Source organism: Diabrotica virgifera, chromosome 5 (genome assembly GCF_917563875.1).
Source record: "Diabrotica virgifera virgifera chromosome 5, PGI_DIABVI_V3a".
Taxonomy (NCBI): domain Eukaryota; kingdom Metazoa; phylum Arthropoda; class Insecta; order Coleoptera; family Chrysomelidae; genus Diabrotica; species Diabrotica virgifera.
In genome coordinates, this window is record NC_065447.1 from 67,424,969 (window position 1) to 67,447,832 (window position 22,864).

At 32.2% G+C, this 22,864-nt stretch overlaps 1 protein-coding gene across 4 annotated transcripts in view; it reads right to left on the minus strand.

Annotated features, from left to right (window-relative positions):
• LOC126884213 (zinc finger protein 664-like) overlaps window positions 1-22,864 on the minus strand; it is a 76,207-nt gene that overhangs the window by 38,097 nt on the left and 15,246 nt on the right. The gene's annotated exons all lie outside the window — the stretch shown is intronic.

A 22,864-nucleotide genomic window follows, 5' to 3' on the forward strand; every position in this document is an offset into this window, starting at 1 on the left:
TCAACTTTTCAGAAATATGACAAGCGATCTTTATTGTTTATAATCACCCAAGAAACCTAAAAATGCATATTTCGAGGAAAAAAGTAATTTTGAATTTGCTTAAAAAATTTTTTCACCCGGCACCCTTCTGATTTGTTTAAAGGGGACATTTTTGAACAGGAATCCGCAAAGAAATCGAGTCAGAAACATTTTTCATACGAAAGTGGCCTCACACATGGACTAATATGGAAAGGAAAACTAATAATATCTGAAATCAATGGGAAAATCCCAATAGTTGGCTGTATATCATAGTTTAAAAAACTTATACAGAAGTAAAAACTTCAAATTGTATTTTGGTAAAAAATCGTTTATTTAAAAACTATCTAAAAGTCATCCACATGGATTGCAAAACGTTTTCGTTCTGATCAGAACATCTTCAGTGCATTCCGCAAAGTAGTTGTAACTTGCACACCAATGAACGTGGTAACTTCATAATATATGGCTTACATTATAAATTTTAATAAAATATTGTGACTACTAGTCGATGTTAACAAGATTAAATTATGTATGTGCCTAAAGAGCAACATGCTTCCTTGCTCGAAAAAACTAGGTACCTACTTGCCATTTCAATTAGCACAGACCAACTGTCTGTGTTTATTGAAATGGCAAGTACCTAGTTTTTGCGAGCAAGGAAGCATGTTGCTCTTTAGGCACATACATAATTTAATCTTTTAACATCGACTAGTAGTCACAATATTTTATTAAAATTTATAATGTAAGCCATATATTATGAAGTTACCACCTTCATTGGTGTGCAAGTTACAACTACTTTGCGGAATGCACTGAAGATGTTCTGATCAGAACGAAAACGTTTTGCAATCCATGTGGATGACATTTAGATAGTTTTTAAATAAACGATTTTATACCAAAATACAATTTGAAGTTTTTACTTCTGTATAAGTTTATTAATATCTGATTGTTTTTTGGTTACTGTATACTTTTCTGCGAGTTTTCCTGGTACAATAAATAAAATATAAATGCATTGTGTATTGTTTTGATTTTATTATCAGTATATTTTGAAAACAGCAGTATTGTAAATTGTCAGGTACTGAGAATATTTTAAAAATTAGGAATTTATATTTTGAATGTTAATGAAGTTTTTAGACATCTTCAATTTTGTAGAAAGGAAACTGAGGAATTTAAAATAAATAATCATAGTAGAAAATGCTAATTAACATGTTATCTTTTCTACATTAGTTTCTATGCAAGATGTTTGTTGCAAACTTATTAAAACTGAAAATTATTTTAATTAAAGGCACATCTGAAAAGTACTCCTACTTAACATATAGTAGAGAGGAAATGAATATAAAAAATGCACATGAAAATTTTATATTACAGCTTACTTAATTTCAAAATTAATGATTAATAAGTAAAACAATAAGGGGGAAAACTCTTTACAGAATTAAATTATCAGAGAAAAAAATGACATTTTTTATGTACAACCTGTCTGAAGTGTGGAGTGAGTTTAGTGCAACTGAGTCTTATTAGGGAGTTGAGGTTGAGATATTCATCTGTAAGTGAAATCTCTACCGATTTTTAATAAAGTTCATTCTTGATAGAGCGGCTTCGCACACATAAGTTGAGCCAAACATAATACACAATTTCATGGCCAAACATTTTCAAAATTGCCAAACACTAGGTATATTCTGAATTTATTGACGGTCCGCACAAAACTAGCTCACGGTCCGGATGCGGACCGCGGTCCGCTAATTGGTGACCCCTGTACTAGAGGGTGGTTCAAAAAATTAAAGCGGCTCGTAAGCATTTGTTCATTAGAAAGGTGTCTCTCCTCGCATCTTTCATTGTATCCTTCCTATATTATGAGAGTCAGGTAACCAAGACAATAGTTTCGAGCTTAACACAAAGGCGGCTTTACCTATTGTGCAGGGTGTGCGGTGCACACGGGCGCCGAGATGTTGGGGGTGCCAAGCGCCAAAGAGCGGGTCCTGGGTCCTTTACTTTGTTTCAACATAAAATTATAAAATATGAAATTTTTTTAATTATGAGGCGGAAGATGAATCCGTAACTGACGCCAAAATACATTAGTAAACTTTTACTATTACCTATTAGATATCGCAATTATACTAAGTTTGACGAACGCTTCAAACTTTTAAAGCAAAATAGTGACACTTTTTTGGTCCTTCAAAAATTAAAAGACTGGAAGGATTTAGAATTAGATACAAAAAGAGCATATTGTTCTAATTTAGAAAATAAATTGTGTCATGTTGGCTCTTTAGATGTAGATAGGTTTGAGCTCTTTAATAAAATACAATTATATTACCAATCTTTATCGATGATTCTACTACACCTTTGGATATTTTAAATTCTTCTTCTCTAAGTACCATATCCGCGACGGAGGTCGGCAACCATCATAGCTATTCGGATTTTAGAGACGACTGCTCTGAAATGTTCTCTCAGGTTGCGCAGCCACGACATTCTGCGTCCCCCTATGCTTTTTTTCCTTGAATCCTTCCTTGCATAATCAATTGGAGCAAGTTGTATCTCTTTCACGTGTAATATGACCGAGATATTCCAATTTTCTTGTTTTGATGGAATTTAAGATTTCCATTTCTTTTTTTCAGCTTTCTCAGAACCTCTTTGTTAGTGATGTGTTCTGTCCACGATATTTTCAGAATTCTTCTGTACACCCACAGCTCGAATGATTCTAGTTTTTCATTGATGCAGCATTCAAGGTCCAGCTTCATTTTAAATTACTTGTATACAAATAAATAATTACATTATTACATTCAGTGTTCCCAAATTTGTTCACTGCTCTTAGAATTTACCTCACATTGCCAGAGACAGTAGCGCACAGTAAAAGATCATTTTCTAAATTAAAAATAATTCAAAATTATCTAAGGTCAACATTGTCTTAAAGTCGATTGACAAATTCATCACTAGTAAGTATTGAACATGAAATAAAAATCAAAGTAATATTATTTCAAGATTTTGCTAATTCAAAAGCACGAAAAGTATCTTTTGTATAATTATAATTATTATATGTTGTAGTAAGTGCCTATGTGCGCCCTTTAATATTTATTAATTATTATTTTTTTAAATAATCACAAAGTTGTTCTTTTTTATTCATCGAACCAATTCCTTCCTAAAAGTACTATTTACTCGTGTACTCAAACCTGTCAAATTTCCTCAACCAATTTTCCTCTATACCTCATACATAAAAAAATTTATTTTTAATTAAATATTTTTAACAGATTTGGGTAGGTTGTTCCGACACCGTGAATACCTATTGGCTCCCGACATAATTTAATATTGCACTATTTGCATCTGGATTTTTGTTTACATTATAAGCGTACATAATACCCTCTAATACTCTATGTACTATTAGTACAGGTACTAGGTATTATAGGTACCTATTCGACTATTCCATTTTGACTGCGCGTCAAGCGAAGGGCGCCAGGGCATCGATTGCACACGGGCGCTACATGGGCTAGAGCCGCCTCTGTAATAACATTACATCGATAAGAAAGGATTGTTCGATTCAATGCCGGGTAATTAGGTATAAATGTTTGTAAAATAAAATTGTATTGTAATCTAAATTTATTATAGTAGAAATATGTTTAATATAATATTATAGAATACATAAAAATTTAAATGCCTGTTTAAGTAGTCTATTCATTCATAGTAAAATATTGCAAAACCTCTGAATTCTAAAGAACCGCTTCGATTTAGATGAGATTTTTTAAGTGAGCTTATCTTGCTTTCCTCTTTTATATAATATAGTTTGTAAATATATATTAATATATTTCAACCCATAAAACCTACCTTGTAGGTAAAAAGTTGTAAAAAAATATTTTACAACTTAAAATTATGTAATGATGAAGTTTGTAGTAATTTAAACTTTATTTTATTTAAACTAATTATACTAATCATCATCAGCTAAATCTGAAGGGGAGTTGTTTGGTGAAATGATAATTAGCTCTAATAAACATTCGTCAACTAAGAAATCTAAATTCCATACCTTTTCTTCCTCCTTTATTACATGCTGTATACATCTTTTCCAATTTTCTGCAGTGACTTTAGATATGGCTTCCTGTAAAAGTCTTCTCACGTCAATTAATTTGAATGTACTGTTGTTTCCCGCTACGTCACCCTTTAGTTGTGTCCATATTAGCTCTAGTTATAGGTGACAATGATAGGGGATTGACAATGGGATAAGGATTAAGTTGACAATGATATGGGGGTAAACGAAGTACAGTTATTTCGCGATCTTTAGCTTTTTCATCGATTATATATTTTTTATATTTGTGTTTGTGTTGTTGAACGATATTCATGAGTTCTTTTTTAACCATCGTATTATCAAATTAATGTGATATCTATTTCTACTAACCAATTAAGTATCTCATGTTTTCTCCACGCGAAAGTTGGTAATTATTCAATTAAACGAGATTGGTAACTGGCATTATCCATTACTATTACAGAATTGAAAGAAATATTCTTCAAGCACGTTTGCAGTCATTTTCCCGTGATAATCTTGGGTGGTTCTTGAAATAAATTCTAATAAACCACCATTTACAAAGCCAGTTTTTTGATCCAATATGAGTAATTGTTAGCCTACGACCTTTTCCAATAGGTGGGTTAAAACCAGACGAATGCCTGTATAGACCTGGATCCCGCGTAAGAAAGAAAAGTTGATTAATAGCAAGCTGAAAATTTGTTAATAGCTTAACGGTGTCTAGTCGGACAAACTTTGATGCACGGGAACACTGGAACAGGGGAAGTTTTAACTGTGGAGCATGATAAACGTGTCGTCCTGACAAGTTTATGATTGTGAAAAATAGCAAGTTGTTTTTAAGTTTATTCGATAGCCAACGTTATGTAATATATGCGAAAATGTTTGTCCGACAAAAATTTTGGGCATTTTAACGAGTCCGACACGTAGAACATGTCACATCACAGGAATTATGTTGGTGATGAATAGCAGTCTGATTTTTGCATGAGAGTTCATTGAAAGGTTAAAAAAGCAATTGGAAGTTCTGTCCGACAAAATTAATGGGAAGTTTTCGTAGTCGGACATTCTAAACAGGTAAGATATAGACAAAAATGCTGGTGATAAATAGCTTTCCGACAAAGACGAAATTTAATTAACTAAATTATTTCTTACCAAGAATGACTGTTGTCGGAAAAAAATAAGGGGTAGATTTTGTAGTCGGACAATTTAAAAAAATAATTTTTGAAATTTCAATAAGGGGTGATTATTCTATGTCAAAAGTACCTGCAATCAATTACAATCGATATCTTTCGATTTATGTCAACATCATTTAGATACCTCACTGTAATACATTTATAGTAGATCAGGCAAATTATATTATGGATTGAGTGGTCTAGCTATCTTTTTCTGCCACATGCGCGGGATCGCTTGGTTAAAAGAGATAGATAGACCACCTATCGACTTTTTGCACTGTATTCCCTGTCTACCCTTATGTCTATGGATACATTTCCATTTAAGAAAAACTGTCACTTTTGACAATAATTCATAATAAATTGCAATCGTAACTTCAAATTTAAACTAATCGATTTATTTTGGCAGCAAATTATTTCTTGCCATGTGACATATTAATTACATTATTATTTCATTTGTAGAAAGTTGAGAAAAATTACGTTATACAATTTTAGTAATAATTTATTTAGGTACCCTTTTTCAATCAAGCAAAGCATTATAGCACAAATAATGATATTCAATAGAACTTTCACAATTATCTGGCAACTGAACCTCATTGAATTGATGACCAAGTATTTTAATAACTTTGTAAAATGTTCGAAAATTACTCAAAAATGTTCCGTTGAATGGTTTCACTTTTGATTTGGCGACTTAAAATTTAAACTGTTGACACTCAAAAATAGACACAAAAACACTCCATAGTTAATATAAATTTTAATTTCCAACACACGTGGCAAACAGAAACTCAGAGACCATGTACTTTCAAATACTACTTTGTATAGCACAAAGTGTCACACTGACAAATGCAGCCTTCTAATACATACATACTTCTAAGCATAATGTGTCATATTTACATCTATTCTTATAAGCACCGAAGTTTTAGACTCTTCACATTTTTCAATGTCGTTTACAGGGTTAAGATTTGAGTATGAAAAAAAATGTATACAACGTTTTTTGTAGGAAATTTTCCGTACTTTCTGATGCGCCTAATTAGAAAACCCTAAGAGATTGCTTTCACATGTTCTTTGACATTTTTTATTGTAATTTTGAGAATATCTAGAACAAACTCCACTCAAGAAAATAATTGTTTTGCAATGTATACATGCATTGATACTTACCTCACTGTTTTTGGAGTGTGCATGTATATAAATGCACATGCAAATATGTGAATATAATTAATAATATACAACTAAAATAGCTTTATCAATATGTGACTAAGTCATTCTGAAAAAATGTTTTTTATTTATTTCCTTCGATTTGCCCAAACTTTTTGTCCGACATATAACTTTTTGCGTTACAAAATATAATTTGTACATAAACAAATCAAAATTAGCTTGCTATTTATCACCAACATTTTTGTCTATATCTTACATGTTTAGAATGTCCGACTAGGAAAATTTCCCATTCATTTTGTCCGACAAAACTTCCAATTGCTTTTTTAACCTTTCATTAAACTCTCATGCAAAAATCAGACTGCTATTCATCACCAACATAGTTCCTGTGATGTGACATGTTCTACGTGTCGGACTCGTTAAAATGCCCAACCTTTTTGTCGGACAAACATTTTTTCATATATTATATAACGTTGGCTATTGAATAAACTTAAAAACAACTTGCTATTTTTCACCATCATAAACTTGTCAGAGCGACACGTTTATCATGCCCCACCGTTAAAACTTCCCCTGTTTCAGTGTTCCCGTGCATCAATGTTTGTCCGACTAGACACCGTTAAGCTATTAACAAATTTTCAGCTTGCTATTAATCAACTTTTTTTTCCTACGCGGGATCCAGGTCTAGTAGTGAATTGGTAATATTTTTATCAACCCAACATTTTGAAACAGTGTGCCCTTCGTTTAATCAGGTTTCATCTAAATAATAAATTGTTTTTCCTGCTGTTCGGAACCTTTTAATTGTTCTTAGATATTCCCTTCTCCAACAAACAATATAATCTTTGTCAAGAAGTAAAGCTCTTTTGTTACATTTTTCCTATGAAAAACCTATTTCCTTAAGACACTTCCACAATTTTGTTCGTCCAAAAGCCGGTAGTTCGTCGTCTTCTCTAATACTATTCCAAATCTTGTCGATGATAGGTATTTCTTTATGTAAATAAAAAGAATGAACTTTACGACGTATGGCAGGTTTAACGAAGCCATCAGTTTCCAGTAGTTTCTTTCCAGTGGGTTTCTTTGGCTCGATAATTCCTCCAGCTTTCCTTTCTTTTAAAATTCGAAAAATTGTTGCTTCTCCAACTCCTGTCATATCTGAACGAACAACAACCAACGATTTCCCGAACAGTAATGTTTGGAATTTTGTGAACTAACGCATCATGCACATTCAATATAATAGTTTTTTCCCGTTGAGTATAAGGACCTTACTTACCAGTTTCCGTGGATTAAAAGTTGACGAAGTTGCCATTGTGGAATATAAATATCACAACAGCCACAACACAACTAACATTAAATAACTATTTTACAAATTATAATAAACACCTAACTATCAGCACCGTTTGCAGATAAATATTAAAACCAACCGACTTTAACTACAAGTGTCATTAATTTTTATATCTGTATGTATCGACTTTGTACCCTTTGTACCTTCCGAAATAAAAAAAAAATAACCTGGAGTAACTTTCTAAATTTCTTAGAAATCTTCTTGGATACTTTTATGCAGGTACCATGGCGTTAGTTGAATTTTATTCTGTATTATCATTATTTTATTACCAGTACAATTATTAGAAATTGTTTTGTTTTTATATCTTAAAATAGTTTATATGTAGGAGACTACATTTTATACCATTAAATTTTGTAAATATCTAGATATTGATGAGTGGTAATATTACTTTTCGAAAGTTATGTAAAATACTGGGTGATCCATTTAAAATTAACAATGCATTTTGACTTACTCTGTACCTGACTTTGAGTATTATCAAAATTAATCATTTTTATATGTTTTAAATATTATCAAAAAATTGGTAACGTTTAATATACAGGGTGATTGATTAGTAGGGTAAAGCTCAATAGCTCCGCTATAGTAATAGATAGCAATAAAAGTTAATAACAGAAATTTTAGCCACCTTTGAGCTTCACATTACAAAATTAGTTAGAATGTTACAGGGTGTTCGATAACACAGTGGCAGACCAAACTTATGTTTTTTTTTTAAATGGAACACCCTATATTTTATTTTAAATTCGAAATCCTGTTAACTTCTCCATCACAAAAATATAAAGGTTTGTTATGTTATACAGGGTATTTACAAAGTTATAACCAATTTTATATGAAAATCGTAACAAGTTCAACTCCCTGTATAAATAAAAATAAGCAAAACAACAATGGTTTATTAATGCAATATTTTTTAACGTATTGTCAAAATTTTCAAGAATGGTCGATATTGCTTATTTTCTTTATATCAAATACAGGGTGAGTCAAAACGCAAGTACATTATTTTCTCAGTAATTTTAAATTGAACACCCTGTATTTTATATCACTATTGAAAAGTACCATTACCGTACTTTAATTTTTAGATAACATTCCCTATGTCTAAATTTATTAGTTTTCGAGATATTTTCATTTTTCAATGGACCAGTAGCGTGGCCACCCAAATCACCAGAATTTAATAAACTGGACTGATTTTTTTGGGGTTACGTTAATAATAATGAAGTTTATAAAATACCTCCAACAACAAGGGATGAGATGAAAAATAGAATACAAAGTGTATTTCGATGTGTTAATTTACAAATGCTCCGTAGAGTAAGTAGCTCATTCAATGATCGTTTTTAGGCGTACATAAATGTGTTAGGAGATAATTTTGAACACCTTATGTAATTAAATATTAAAAATATTTTATTAAAAGTAGCTTCTAAATTTTTCAAACATGTTTTTTTGTAAAATGTATTACTGATAAATTATGTTTCGTTCTTTATTTGTTACATTGTTACATTTACATACAAAAGTAGTGTTTAATTGTCTTCACAAAATATTGTATTTTGTGTTTGTGTGTTTTTTTTTAAATTTAGTACTAATTTTCTTTGTTTATTTGTTGCATTTACATAAAAAGACAGAGTTTTTAATTGTTTCAAAAATGTTGCATGTAGTGGTTGTGTTTTTGTTTGTAAAATGTATTACTAAAAAATTATTTTTATTTCTTTATTTGCTACAGTGTTACATTGATTACCGGATTGATAATCGGTAATCTTCAATTGTCAATTCAGTCATGGCTTACTTAAAATTTAGATAAATTTAAACACCTAAAATAATTTGCTCTGAAAAATGAAAATATCTCGAAAACTAATAAATTTTGGCATAGGGAATGTTATATAAAAATTAAAGTACGTTACATTTCAATAATGATATAAAATACAGGGTGTTTCATTTAACATTTCTGAAAAAATAATGTACTTGCGTTTTGACTCACCCTGTATTTGATATAAAGAAAATTAGCAATATCAAGAATTCTTAAAAATTTTGACAATAAATAAAAAATATGACATTAATAAACCATTGCTGTTGTGCTTATTTTTATTTATACAGGGAGTTTAACTTGTTACGATTTTCATACAAAATTGGTTATAACTTTGTAAATACCCTGTATAACATTACAAACTTTTATATTTTTGTGATGGAGAAGTTAACAGGATTTCGAATATAAAATAAAATATAGGGTGTTCCATTAAAAAAAAAAACATAAGTTTGGTCTGCCACTGTGTTATCGAACACCCTGTAACATTCTAACTAATTTTGTAATGTGAAGCTCAAAGGTGGCTAAAATTTTTGTGATTAACTTTTATTGCTATCTATTACTATAGCGGAGCTATTGAGCTTTACCCTACTAATCAATCACCCTGTATATATACAGGGTGAGTCACCACTAACGCGACGGAAGATTACAGCGAAATGGTAAAAGATTTGAAATTTTTTTTTTAATTAGTGGTTTGTAAGTTGATAAAATCTACAATTAAAATTATTTTGAAATATACAGATTGTCCCAATAAGTGGCGGCGTATCAAAGTTATATTTTTTCTTATGGAACACCCTATATTTTATTGCATTTTTTAATTGTCCGCAAAAAATAAGGTATAATTTCATAAGGCTTTCCTATACCTATGTACAGAGTGTTCTGAGTTATGGTGACTTTTCTTAAAATGTAAAGTTTTAAAAGAAGGCTTATTCTCAAGTTATTTAGGAAATTATAAAAAAAAATACTTTTACATCTAACTATTTGGATATTGGTTGAATGCATTTCATGATTAATTGTTACACATGTATTTACAGGGTGTTCAAAATTTACAGTTTTATTATTGGATTATTCAATGTGTCATATGATTCTTATTTTAAATGGAACACCATGTATATTAATAAATAATTATACTAAACAAATCTACCTCTTTCGAATGGTATATGGATGTCGTATACCTAGGTGTCATAGTTTTTGCGTAATTTACAATTATCAAAATTCTTAATCTGTAAATCGATTTTAAAACAAAAGATGTAGTTAATTAATGGCAGTGTATGACATTGTCATTTTATGACAGTACGGTCTGGTAATTATTTTATAATGAATGTATTCCATGATTGATTATTACACATTTATTTACAGGGTGCTCAAAATTTACAGTTTTATTATTGGATTTTTAATGTGTCATATGATGCTTATTTTAAATAAAACACCATGTATGTTAATAAATTATTATACTAAACACACGTTTCTGTTTCGAATGGTATAGGGATGTTCCATAACTAGGAGTCATAGTTTTTGCGTAATTTACAATTTTCTTAAACGGTAAATTGATTTTCAAAATAATATTTATGTACTCTCGATTTTTAAACTGTACGAAATAAATGTTTGTTTACTGTATCATAATGAAATGAAAATTATGTCTATTGACTAGATCATTATTATGAAAAGTAGGTAGATTGGTCTGTATACAATACATTTAAAAAAATCAAGATCTGCTCCAAAGTCTAAAGTCCATAAACGATAAGTTAAATATTTATCATAATCCTGTTCGGTCTAATATTGGTGTAGTTGAGTTCTATACGGATAATAGTGGTTTCTCTTAAGTATTCTACCCAGATTTACCCGAAATTTTTTCTTTACTAATATTTGGGTTTTCCGTAACAGAAAGCAGGACATCAAGTTCCTTGACGTGATCACAAATAACTGGTTTATTTTTATGTAACTTTCCGAAATTTCTCAAAAACGTCCTTTTTTGGGTGTCTCCTATCAGGATACCTACTTTTGAGCATAAACTTTAGAAAGTAATATACAATTTTGCAAACACTCCCCAATGCAAAGTACCATGTCTACTCTTTCGTAGATAACGTGGTTATTCATTTTTAGGAACAATTAAATTTGAATATCATACATGGATGTTTATATTTTTGATAATTACCAAACCGTACTGTCATAAAATGACGATGTTATACAATAAGATACATCTTTTGTTTTAAAATCGATTTACAGATTAAGAATTTAAATAATTGTAAATTACGCAAAAACTGTTAGACCTAGGTATAGGACATCCATATACCATTCGAAAGAGGTGACCTCGTTTAATATAATTTATAATTAATATACATGATGTTCTATTTAAAATAAGCATCATATGACACATTGAATAATCCAATAATGAAACTGTAAATGTTGAACACCCTGTAAATAAATGTGTAATAATCAATCATAAAATTCATTCAACCAATATCCAACTATTTATATGTAAAAGTATTTTTTTTATAATTTCTTAAATAACTTGAGAATAAGCCTTCTTTTAAAACTTTACATTTTAAGAAAAGTCAACATAACTCAGAACACTCTGTACATAGGTATAGGGAAGTCTTATGAAACTGTACCTTATTTTTTGCGGACAATTAAAAAATGCAATAAAATACAGGGTGTTCCATAAGAAAAAATAAAACTTTAATACGCCGCCATTTATTAGGACACCCTGTATATTTCAAAATAATTTTAAAATGTAATTTTATTAACGTACAAACCACTAATTAAATTTTTTTTTCAAATCTTTTAAAATTTCGCTGTAATCTTCCGTCGCGTTAGTGATGACTCACCCTGTATATATATTTTTTTATTTATTTATTTAATGGCATAGACATTAGTCATTCAGCCAGTTGCAATAAGGAATATACAATCCTATCCCTAATACAAAATTAAACAGAAACAATATAGTGATACAATAAATAATACAATACAATAATTAAATTAAATTAATATTTATTGACGGAAAACTCCATTTTACAATTAAAATTAAAAGTCAAAATTAAACATTGAACACAAGTTAACTTACATTACTTACAATTAAACTAACGACATCAAAAAATTAAAATCAAATTAAAATAATTCACGTGAAATAGTCCTTTTAAAAGCATTTAGTGTGACTCCCATAAAGTCTATATTTGGAAATTCATTTACACAAACAATTATATTTAAAGGCATATTTTCTGCATGACGTGTATTGCACGATCTAGCGGATAGCAAGGGACATCTTCTCAAATTCCTAGCTGGAACATAAAAATCTATTCGGCCCAGAATGCTAGGTGCAACAATAATACCATTTAACACCTTAAATACGAAATTAAGGTCAAAGTATCGCCTGCGATCCTCTAGACGGTGCAAATGAAACATCTGCATGACCTGACTGGAATTCAATTGCATTCCTCTAGTACCTAATCTATACCGCAGATATCTAACGAATTTATTTTGAATCGATTCAATTCGATATTTGTGATTCTCATAACTTGGACTCCAAATCACTGAACAATACTCTAGTACTGAACGAACATAACTCAAAAACAATCTCACAATTACAAACAAATTATTAAAATCATACGACATTCTGATGACTAACCCTAATGTCCGATTAGCACGCGCAATAATGGCATCATAATGGTCCACGAAACTTAGCTTACTATCCACTAACACACCTAAATCCTTAATTACCTGAACCCTAGATAAATCCACATCTCCTATCTTGTATTTAAAATCACTGGTGGTCTTATTACGTGAAAAAATAATATATGAGCATTTCGAAGCATTCAATCTAAGATTATTTTCCTGGCACCAATGTACTAAAGAATCCAAGTCTGTCTGCAAACCCTCACAATCAGATTCTGACCTAATGCATTTAAATATCTTTAAGTCGTCTGCAAATATCAGATATTCAGATTTAAAGTTCCTACCAATATCATTTACCAACAACAGAAAAAGCTTAGGACCCAAATGGGAACCCTGCGGAACCCCTGACACGGCTTCAAATCCATTAGAAACACATCCTGCTGATCTTACTTGCAATGTTCTTCCTTGCAAATACGAAGTAAACCAAGCTAATAAAGAACCAGTGATACCAAAGTTTCTCAGCTTTGTAATTAAGACATTATGATCTAGTAGGTCAAAGGCCTTACTGAAATCGGTGTATATAGAGTGCACCTCGTAACCCTCATCCATTGCTGTACCTATACTATCGATATACAAAAAGAGGTTAGTGAGAGTAGAACGTCCACCTACAAATCCATGTTGGTTGTCCGTAATAATGTTCCTAAAACAATTATCCAAACTTGGCAAAACCATTTTTTCAAATACTTTAGATAAGGCTGACTGAATACAAACTGGCCGATAATTTTTGACATCACTATGATCTCCTGCCTTGAAAATAGGACACACAAAGGAATGTTTCCATCTGTTCGGGAAAATTCCCGTCTGGAGAGATTTATTAAGAACATATACTAATGGTTCACACAAGGACACTGCACTTTCTCTTAGGAACAAATTCGGTATCAAATCAGGGCCTTTATTGACATTTAATGACAACAACACATTCAGTAAATTGTCAAAAGTGACTTCGAGGTTACTAATTTCCACCTCCAGCTGATGTGAGAAAATTTCATTATAATACAATATAATAATACAATAAAAACAATAATGGATCTCTGTTAAAGTGATATAACATTTATGATAAAAAATTATGCAAATCTAAACTTAAATCATAAAAAATATCATGCCCGAGTACAAATCTTATAGGACCATGCGTGTATCTGACAAGAAATTTATAATGCTATTGTATACTTGTTGTGAGCCTGTAACCAGCAGAGACTGGATATTGAATGGTGCATGCATATCAAGTTTAATTAAATTTTTATAGAGAGAGTTTGAATGCTGTTGAAACTTAGTACATTCAAAAAAGATATGATCAAGATCACCCTGATTTCCGCAATGTTTGCAATTATCGTCTTTAATCACATTTATTTTATATAAATGACTTGGATAGCAAGCATGCCCAAAACGTTTAATATAATTTTCCATTTTCGCATTCGTAAGATATGCTCTACGCCTATGGTCTATGGAGGATAATAATATACGTTACAGGATTGGTGCTATCATGATTAAGAGAATAACATATAGTTATAAAAGTAGTATGGTCTCTAGTACGGCTGTTTCATACCTGTGCTGATCCACCCGGTTGTGACTGTTAATTTGTTGGTGTTAGATTCTTGAAATGTATGAATTTTTGAATGTATTGTAAATTTTGATATAACATGCCTAACTCTCTTCAATGGGCAACATACAATACGCAAACAATATCTGATTCATACGGTTGCCACAGCGAATGCCGAAAAAGGTTATGCGTATTTAGCCGGTTCCCGTTGCACGGGCCCGAAATTATTTTACGTATATGTCCGGTTCCGCAGTGAAAATGTTAAGGAGACTACCGAACGGAGAATGATGTCTTGCAGCGACCACCTCTAAGCTCCGTGGCCAGTGGATTGAACAGATAGGCCAACCTGGGTGGTGGAACTCTGTAGTGAAGAGATCCGCCGCTCGTAATTGAACGGTAGCCATGGAGTGAACAGCTATCGACAGCTCCGATCAGAGTCGTATGGATGCCCGTATAATTATTAATATTTTGATTGTGTGACTGTTTGTGTCTTACACTGTAGTGAAGTGTAAGGATATTTTCTTTTGATAATAATAAATATAATTTTATTTTTCTTTTGCAGACATTCATCATGGGGGCTTTCTTTGCAACAGGGCAAGATAAAACTAAGTTTTATTTAGCTATTTTAATTACGAGCTATACATAAATATATTGAATATATTTACTTTATTTTCAACCTGTGTTTTACTGAGTCCGCCGTCCTAAAAGAGCTACCCGTCACAACAATAAAAAATTATTGCGTCGAAACTACAGGGTAGAACTAAGAGTAAAAAAATTTATTAAGAATGAAGATTAGAAAAAGTAAAACTGAAACGTTCTAAAACGCCAGGTACCGACATTCTGGAGACAGATACCATGAATTTTTAAGTCATTCAATCCAATGACCAGCATCAGCAATGCCGTGATATCATGAAGCCCAGGAGGAGACCCAGCTGTGGATGTGGCTCAAACTCTTTATCTCTTATTTAAAATTTTATCAATGTAATCTTGTTCTGAAGCTATTTCCTTGTGGCATTTTTGTAATCAACTATTTTAAAATAGTTGATTTATCAATGTAATTATATCAAATGAAAGAAATCAGAAAATTGCGCACAACTTTTTTTTTGGGAAATTATACGCGCTGTAGCATTATTCCGATATTAACATATGGGGCACAAACATGGATAATCACAAAAAAGAATATGAACATACTCAGAGTCACTCAACACGTGATGGAATGAGCAATGCTTGGCATATCACTTAAGGACAGGAAAACAAACACATGGATAAGACAGAAAACCAAATCGATGTGGTACAAAAATCACTAAAATTGAAATGGGAATACGCTGGACATGTAGCTAGGAGCGATCTTAACAAATGGCACAGAACAATTCTAACCTGGAGACCATACGAACACAAAAGACCCAGAGGCAGACCTCCTATGAGATGGACAGATGATCTGAAACGAACTGCCGGAAAAAATTGGCTACAAGTAGCGTAGAACAAAAAACAATGGAAAGGAAGACTTGAAGAGGCTTATGTTCAGATGTGGACGTGAATGGCTAGACGAAGAAGAAGAAGTTCCTTCTAGTCTCCTAACTGCCCTCCCTCAACAATCTAATAGACTAGTCCGCTCAAATATTGACTCAGTTTACTTAGTATCACCATATTGTTGAGTCAGTGCGCTTCATGAGAGAGATTCTCTCATCAAGCGACCACCGGCGTCACCAACTGTGTATAAAAATAATTTTATTTTTCCCCTTAACACCTTAAATAATATTCTTATAATGATGTAATAAAAGGCGCCGTGGATGTGGTCGATGATATGAAAATCCTATATTCTGTTTCACAGGTTAGTTGTAGATGGTCACTTACCATATATTTTTCAATGTTAAATATTGGCGGCATCAATAGTCACATTTTATATAAAGATAATAATAATAAAACCGAAAAACGTCGTGTCTTTTTAAAGCAAATGGGTTTATCGTTGATGAAACCTCATCTTTTTTGTAAAATTTTGTAAAGAAAGGCAAAAGTTGGATATGTGAGAGAAAATCTCACGCGCGACCACTCGCGTAACAATCTACCTAGCGACCAATGCCGGGTTAACAATGAATAGTGTACGTGCAACAACTGATAATAGTTCCGCGCCAAAAATTTCCGTTTCAAACAACTTTAAAAGCGTCAGCTGGGGGTCTGACGTCACCAACCACTGTGTTCTCGTTCGCACGTTTGGTGAGCTATTGCATTGAATGCATTTTGCCCTTGCTAGTTGTGCGTGTCGAATAACTGTCTTGTTTGCTCGGTTTTTATATTATTGTATTTAGTGTATAATATATTTTATCAAAATGTAAAATAAATCTGCGCAATATAAGTACTATATAGTGCCGGAATGCCAAAGCACAACTGTCAGAACATCCAACAAACATTTTTTTACTCTACCAGTAGCATCAAAACGTCGATTGAAATGGCTATACAGGCTAAAAAGGCATACAGGCGAGATAAAAAGGATATTTGACAAAGTAGCAAAGGTCTTTATGTCTGCAAGGATCATTTCGATGTGAGTATTTATCTAATTAGGTACCTACGACATTTTCTATTTCAAGAAAAAATATTAGGTAGTTGTCGTTTCATGAAATGTGCCTACTTAAACTTGTTTATTTGTAGCAGTTGGAATAACACATGAATAAAATCCAAGATTATGGGTGGTCCCAAAATTATTAAGTCGGGTGTTGTCCCGCAAATATTTGATTGTTAACCAGACAGAAAACGAACTTTTGCTCAGACCATGAGGGAAACAGCCCTTAAAAGGGTTAAACGACAGCTTCTTGAAGATGCCGCTTCTACATCTAAGTCTGTTCTAGAGGACAATGATGATAAGAGACAGTGTGATCCTAGTTTCACAAACTTAGTTCAACCAGGACCTGAATTAAACCAACCAGCTTTACCTCAAAAACTGAATAATGCATCAACACAGACTCAAGACTTCACATCAAAATCAGAAGTAAAGGTATTCAGTGTAAATTAAGGAGTGTTACAGCCGGGTTGTCGCCATTGAAAATACATAATAAGGATGCAAGAACTTCACCTATAAAAAACTTGCCAACATTATTTGAAGATACAAAAAGTGAATCAGGAAGTTCTGTATTTGAAGATAATAGTGAATATAGAGGTAGTGATGACTATTGGTACAACGAAAGTGATTCTTTATCTTCTGATGAAGATGCGAAAGAAGAGGACGCAAAACAATTTAAAATGTTGTAAAAATTGAAATGTATGAACACATGTATGTCTCTTGGAGATGATTCTGGCATAAGCGAAAGCATTGCTTCGAGAATATTTGCAAAATCTGTTTTATTAATTAGTAAATATTTAGGATCTTGTATTTTTAATCCCCAAGTTAGTTCAGTTAAATTAAACTTACCCTTACCATTTCAATTAAAGACGATTAAAATGTACTATACAATCCCCAGAATAACCTAATCGCTTTATTTTGAAAAACCCTCGTACGTAATAATGCGTTTTAAGCACTTTAGAAAGTAGCAATTTCTAAAAATTTATAAAACTCACTGTGAAACTAAATAAACTGATTGTAGAACTATGCAAAATATACAAATAATACCTGGTAATTTCCAATTAAATACGGTTAAAATGTAAAAATATAATACAATTCCCGTAATACTCTAATCGCGTTTTTGTCGACCCGTAGCCCGGTAGTGGTCCGTGACGTCAGACCAATAGAAGGACGCTCAGGTGCGTCCTAAGAAATTTGAATTTTATAGTATTTTCAAAGCCTCATAATAAACGTATGGATTAAAAATATTTGTTTTTTTTGCATGCAAGCGTTTTAAGATCATGTTACCTTATGATTTTTAAATTTATTTGATTATTTAAAAATTTATGCCAGTTCCCTATTGTGCAATTAATTGCACAATTTTTTCGTTACTAATTCAGTAAATGATTTTTCAACTTCTATTCATTCTACTAAAACATTCATTCAGTCATTACTATATAGTTTTAGTTACTAATTTCAACGAATATAAAATAAATGCATGCATATAGTAGGTATTACTAAAAATAATTCATTTATGAATTACTTTTCAACCATCGAATAATTTGAATACTTTAGTAATCAACGAATTATTTGATAGTTTTATTCGACTGGTACCAACACTAGTCCTATGAAACTGTCTACACACTAAATGCTGTTACTTTAGTTTCTCTATTTGATTTTGATTCAAATTATTGGATACTTTAATTGAATTGTATCAAAACAATAATACACACAACGCAAAAGTCTAAGGATATTTTAATAATTTGACAATACCAATGACAGAAATTTCATGATCATATAAATTTGCTTGTACTTTAATTGTTGATACAGACACTCACTTCTTATAAAAAAAAATAAATTGTAAAACATAGCAATACGTGTTTTAGAATGTTTTTTATAAGGGGCAAAAAAATCGACATTTTTATGTTTTGTTTATTTTTAATTTTAGCCATTTAATACCATTCGTGCTTAATAGGTGAGGTAAAGATATTGTCTTTTTACCATGCAACGACAACATTTAACGTTGGACGAGATGAATAGAGCCGTGGGCCTCCTTTAAGCTGGTATGCGACAAACTTAAGTTGCTGACCAGCTGGGTGTCTCCCAAAGCGTCGTAAGTCGTTTGTGGCGTCGGTTTAGAGACACTGGGAGTCCAGCCGAGCAACATCCAGGACGTGGTCGCTCTACAACCGTCGCTCAAGACCGATATTTAATTTTAAATGCCAGAAGGCAGCCAACAATCACAGCACCCGAGTTGGTTAATGAATTACAGCTTGCACATAATGTAACAATTAGCCGCAGTACTATGAGCAATCATCTTCATGAAGCCAATCTTCGTAGTCGGCGACCACTGAGATGTCCACCTCTATCTAGAGGCAATCGCGCTGCAAGATTAACCTGGTGTCAAGAGTTTCAGAATTGGACTGACAATGACTGGGCCACAGTTTTGTTTAGTGACGAGTCTAGATATGGATTTCATCCAGATTCTCGTCGGACAAGAGTTTGGAGACGACCCGGAAATGGAGAACGATTACGACATCTTCAAGAAGTGTATGCATACAGAGGTGGTACATTAATGGTATTGGGCGGAATCATGATTGACGGAAGAACTGACCTCATTTTCCCACGTGGCTCTCTCAGAAGTTAGCAATATTTGGACACTATTCTTGAACCTGTTGTGCGCCCGTTTGCTGCTGCTGTTGGAGAAAATTTTTACTTTATGCATGATAACGCTCGACCACATGTTGCGCATATTGTAACAAACTGGTTGGATAATGAGAGTATTGATGTATTGCCGTGGCCAGCCCAATCACCGGACTTGAATCCCATTGAGCATGTATGGGACATGCTCCAACGAAGAATTACTCCACATATGGGCAATATCTACAATGAGTTTCAATTAAAAGAGCTTCTGAGAGAACAATGGACACAACTACCTCAAGCAGACATTAACAATGTGATTCGGAGTATTAACAGTAGATGTAGAGCTGTGATAAACCAACGTGGTGGCCATACTTTATTTTAAGTTTATATTTCGTACTTTTGATATTTTATGGTGGTATGTGAAATATGGGTGATTTGCAATATATTTTTTTTGCTCCAATTTTCTGTTTTTTTGCAATTTATGGTTTTTGACATATTAAACAACATTTTAAACTACAAATTTTGTATTAATTTTTTAAGTTGATTACAGATAAACAAAATACGCTTATTTATAAAAATATCCCTAAACTTTTGCGTTGTGTGTATATCTGTATTTCGTCTTCCCCGATTAAAATTGGCAAACAATATTTTGACTTTATATTTTAATCTCCAATATTATGATACACCTCAGTTACTTTTTTTGAAATTTATAATATGGCAACAATGGGAACTTATTGTTTGACTTTTCCTTTAATATAATATAAAGTCTAAGTAATCATTTTATTCTTTCAAATATTCTTTAAATTTGAGTTTACAATAAGTTAATAAATCTTAACTTTCAGTGTGCTCGAGATAAATCCAAATGGACTATTGCCGTTCTTCCCATGTACCCTTAATTTTTATTACAAATCCACTAGGAAAATCCTTTATAAAAGGTATTTTTATTAAAATTCTTTCAAAAGGGCTACATCACAAGTAGAACTAGTTTTCAATCTGATAACAGATCATAATCAGTGCTGACCTAAAATAAGTATAACCTAAAAGTTAAAGCAAAATTTTTGAAATGTTGACTAGGTTTAAAAAACAAAATACAGGTTATACTCACAAGATGCTGACCTGCTAACCACCAAAATGAAAATATTAGGGTAAAAAATCTTTAAACTTAATCAGTCATGGAAACATTGACTATAATTAAACTAAACATGGATGCACAAGATATCACATGTATTATGCCCAGGGTACCATCCGACCCCAAATTGAGTTGTTTACACATGTTGAACGGTTGTTGGCAACTGATTATTGTAACGGAAATCCTGAAGGATGACAAGACTGAACTGACTGTGCAACAGAAAGTGCTAATATTTACCTATTAGTTATGTAGCCAATGGTGTAAAACTTGTTAAAATTGAAAACAGTAACGAACATCACTCTACTGTGATTAAAAATTAATCAAAGTAAAATTAACCTCGATGTTAAAGTTATGGACATAGAGAAGCTATATTAAAATGCAATAAGATGGTGTTTATCTACGATGAGAGTAGGCAAACAACAGAACACATTGGATCAATGACTAAGAAAATCGGTAATAAATCCTTTTGTGTTTGGCCACACCTACTATTGGAAACGCATTTTGTGTCAATTTAAATTTCTCAGCTATTGCATTTATTTAAGTAGTTGGTAGTTGTTGGAATTTATATAAATTGCAAGAATAAAAACACAGCAAGAGTGATGGAAGTGTACAATTATCTCAATTAATCCAAAGAATAGATATCATTAAAAACAAATTCAGACTTACGCCCGGTTTCATAATCAACTTAAAGTGAACATTAACTAAAGTTCACTTTAAAGTTGACATTTACCCATATGAATTGCATTGATAAAGGTACCAACTTAAAATTTAGAGTCCACTTTAACTGATTATGAAACCGGGCGTTAGGCGACTAATTCCTAAGGACCCAGACGGCTAAGAACCCCAAGGATTTGACACCAAACCCTCATAAGATATGGCTAACGGTGGGGAGAGGAGAGGGTGAAATAGAAGACGTATATGAAATAATTGATAAGAATGCAGCATGTACGTACCTTTGAAAGAAACAATAAGACTTATTGATTTGGTTTTAGTACGAATGAGGGTTGTGACATAATATGTTATGGTAATGGTATACCCAGCGACTCACCTACATTTGGTCTTACTAATCTGACTGGTTTCAACATAACTATATCTGATATTTATCTAAAATTATCAGAACTGGATGCGAATAAGGGTCCTGGTCCTGATGGATTGCCTCCTAGCTTTCTCAAGAACTGTTGTTTTATATTATCCAGACCTCTTTTTCACATCTTTAATCTATCCTTAAATAAGGGTGAATTTCCAGAATGTTGGAAAAATAGTTTTTTAACACCTATTTATAAAGCGGGAGATAATTCATTGGTGAATAATTACAGGCCCATTAGTATAATTAGTGTAATACCAAAGATATTTGAATGTTTTGTATGTGACTATCTTAAAGCTTCACTTGAAAAACAACTAGTAGACTAACAATTTGGATTTCGGAATAGCAGATCAACCGAATGTAACACACTAGTATTTGTGGACTTCCTGAGGAAGGCATTGGAGAGGGGTTGTAGGGTACATGCGCTATACACCGATTTCTCCAAGGCCTTTGATCGGGTCAACCATAATATTTTAATATTTAAACTTAAACAAATGGGTGTTAATGGTCCACTTCTTGAGTGGCTGAGAACATACTTGATTGACCGAGTTCAGATGGTGCGTATCAGGGATTTTGTTTCCAATGAGATTAAGGTTCATTCAGGAGTACCTCAGGGTTCACATTTGGGGTCCCTGTTATTTAACATATTCATCAATGATATACACCTCTGCTTTTTGCAGATGATCTAAAGTTCTATACAATTATCAACAATACAGAAGATTGTATTAATCTTCAATATGATCTTGAGCGGTTGAGTGAGTGGTGTATGTTGAATGCCATGGCCCTGAATGAATCTAAGTGTCATGCTATTTCT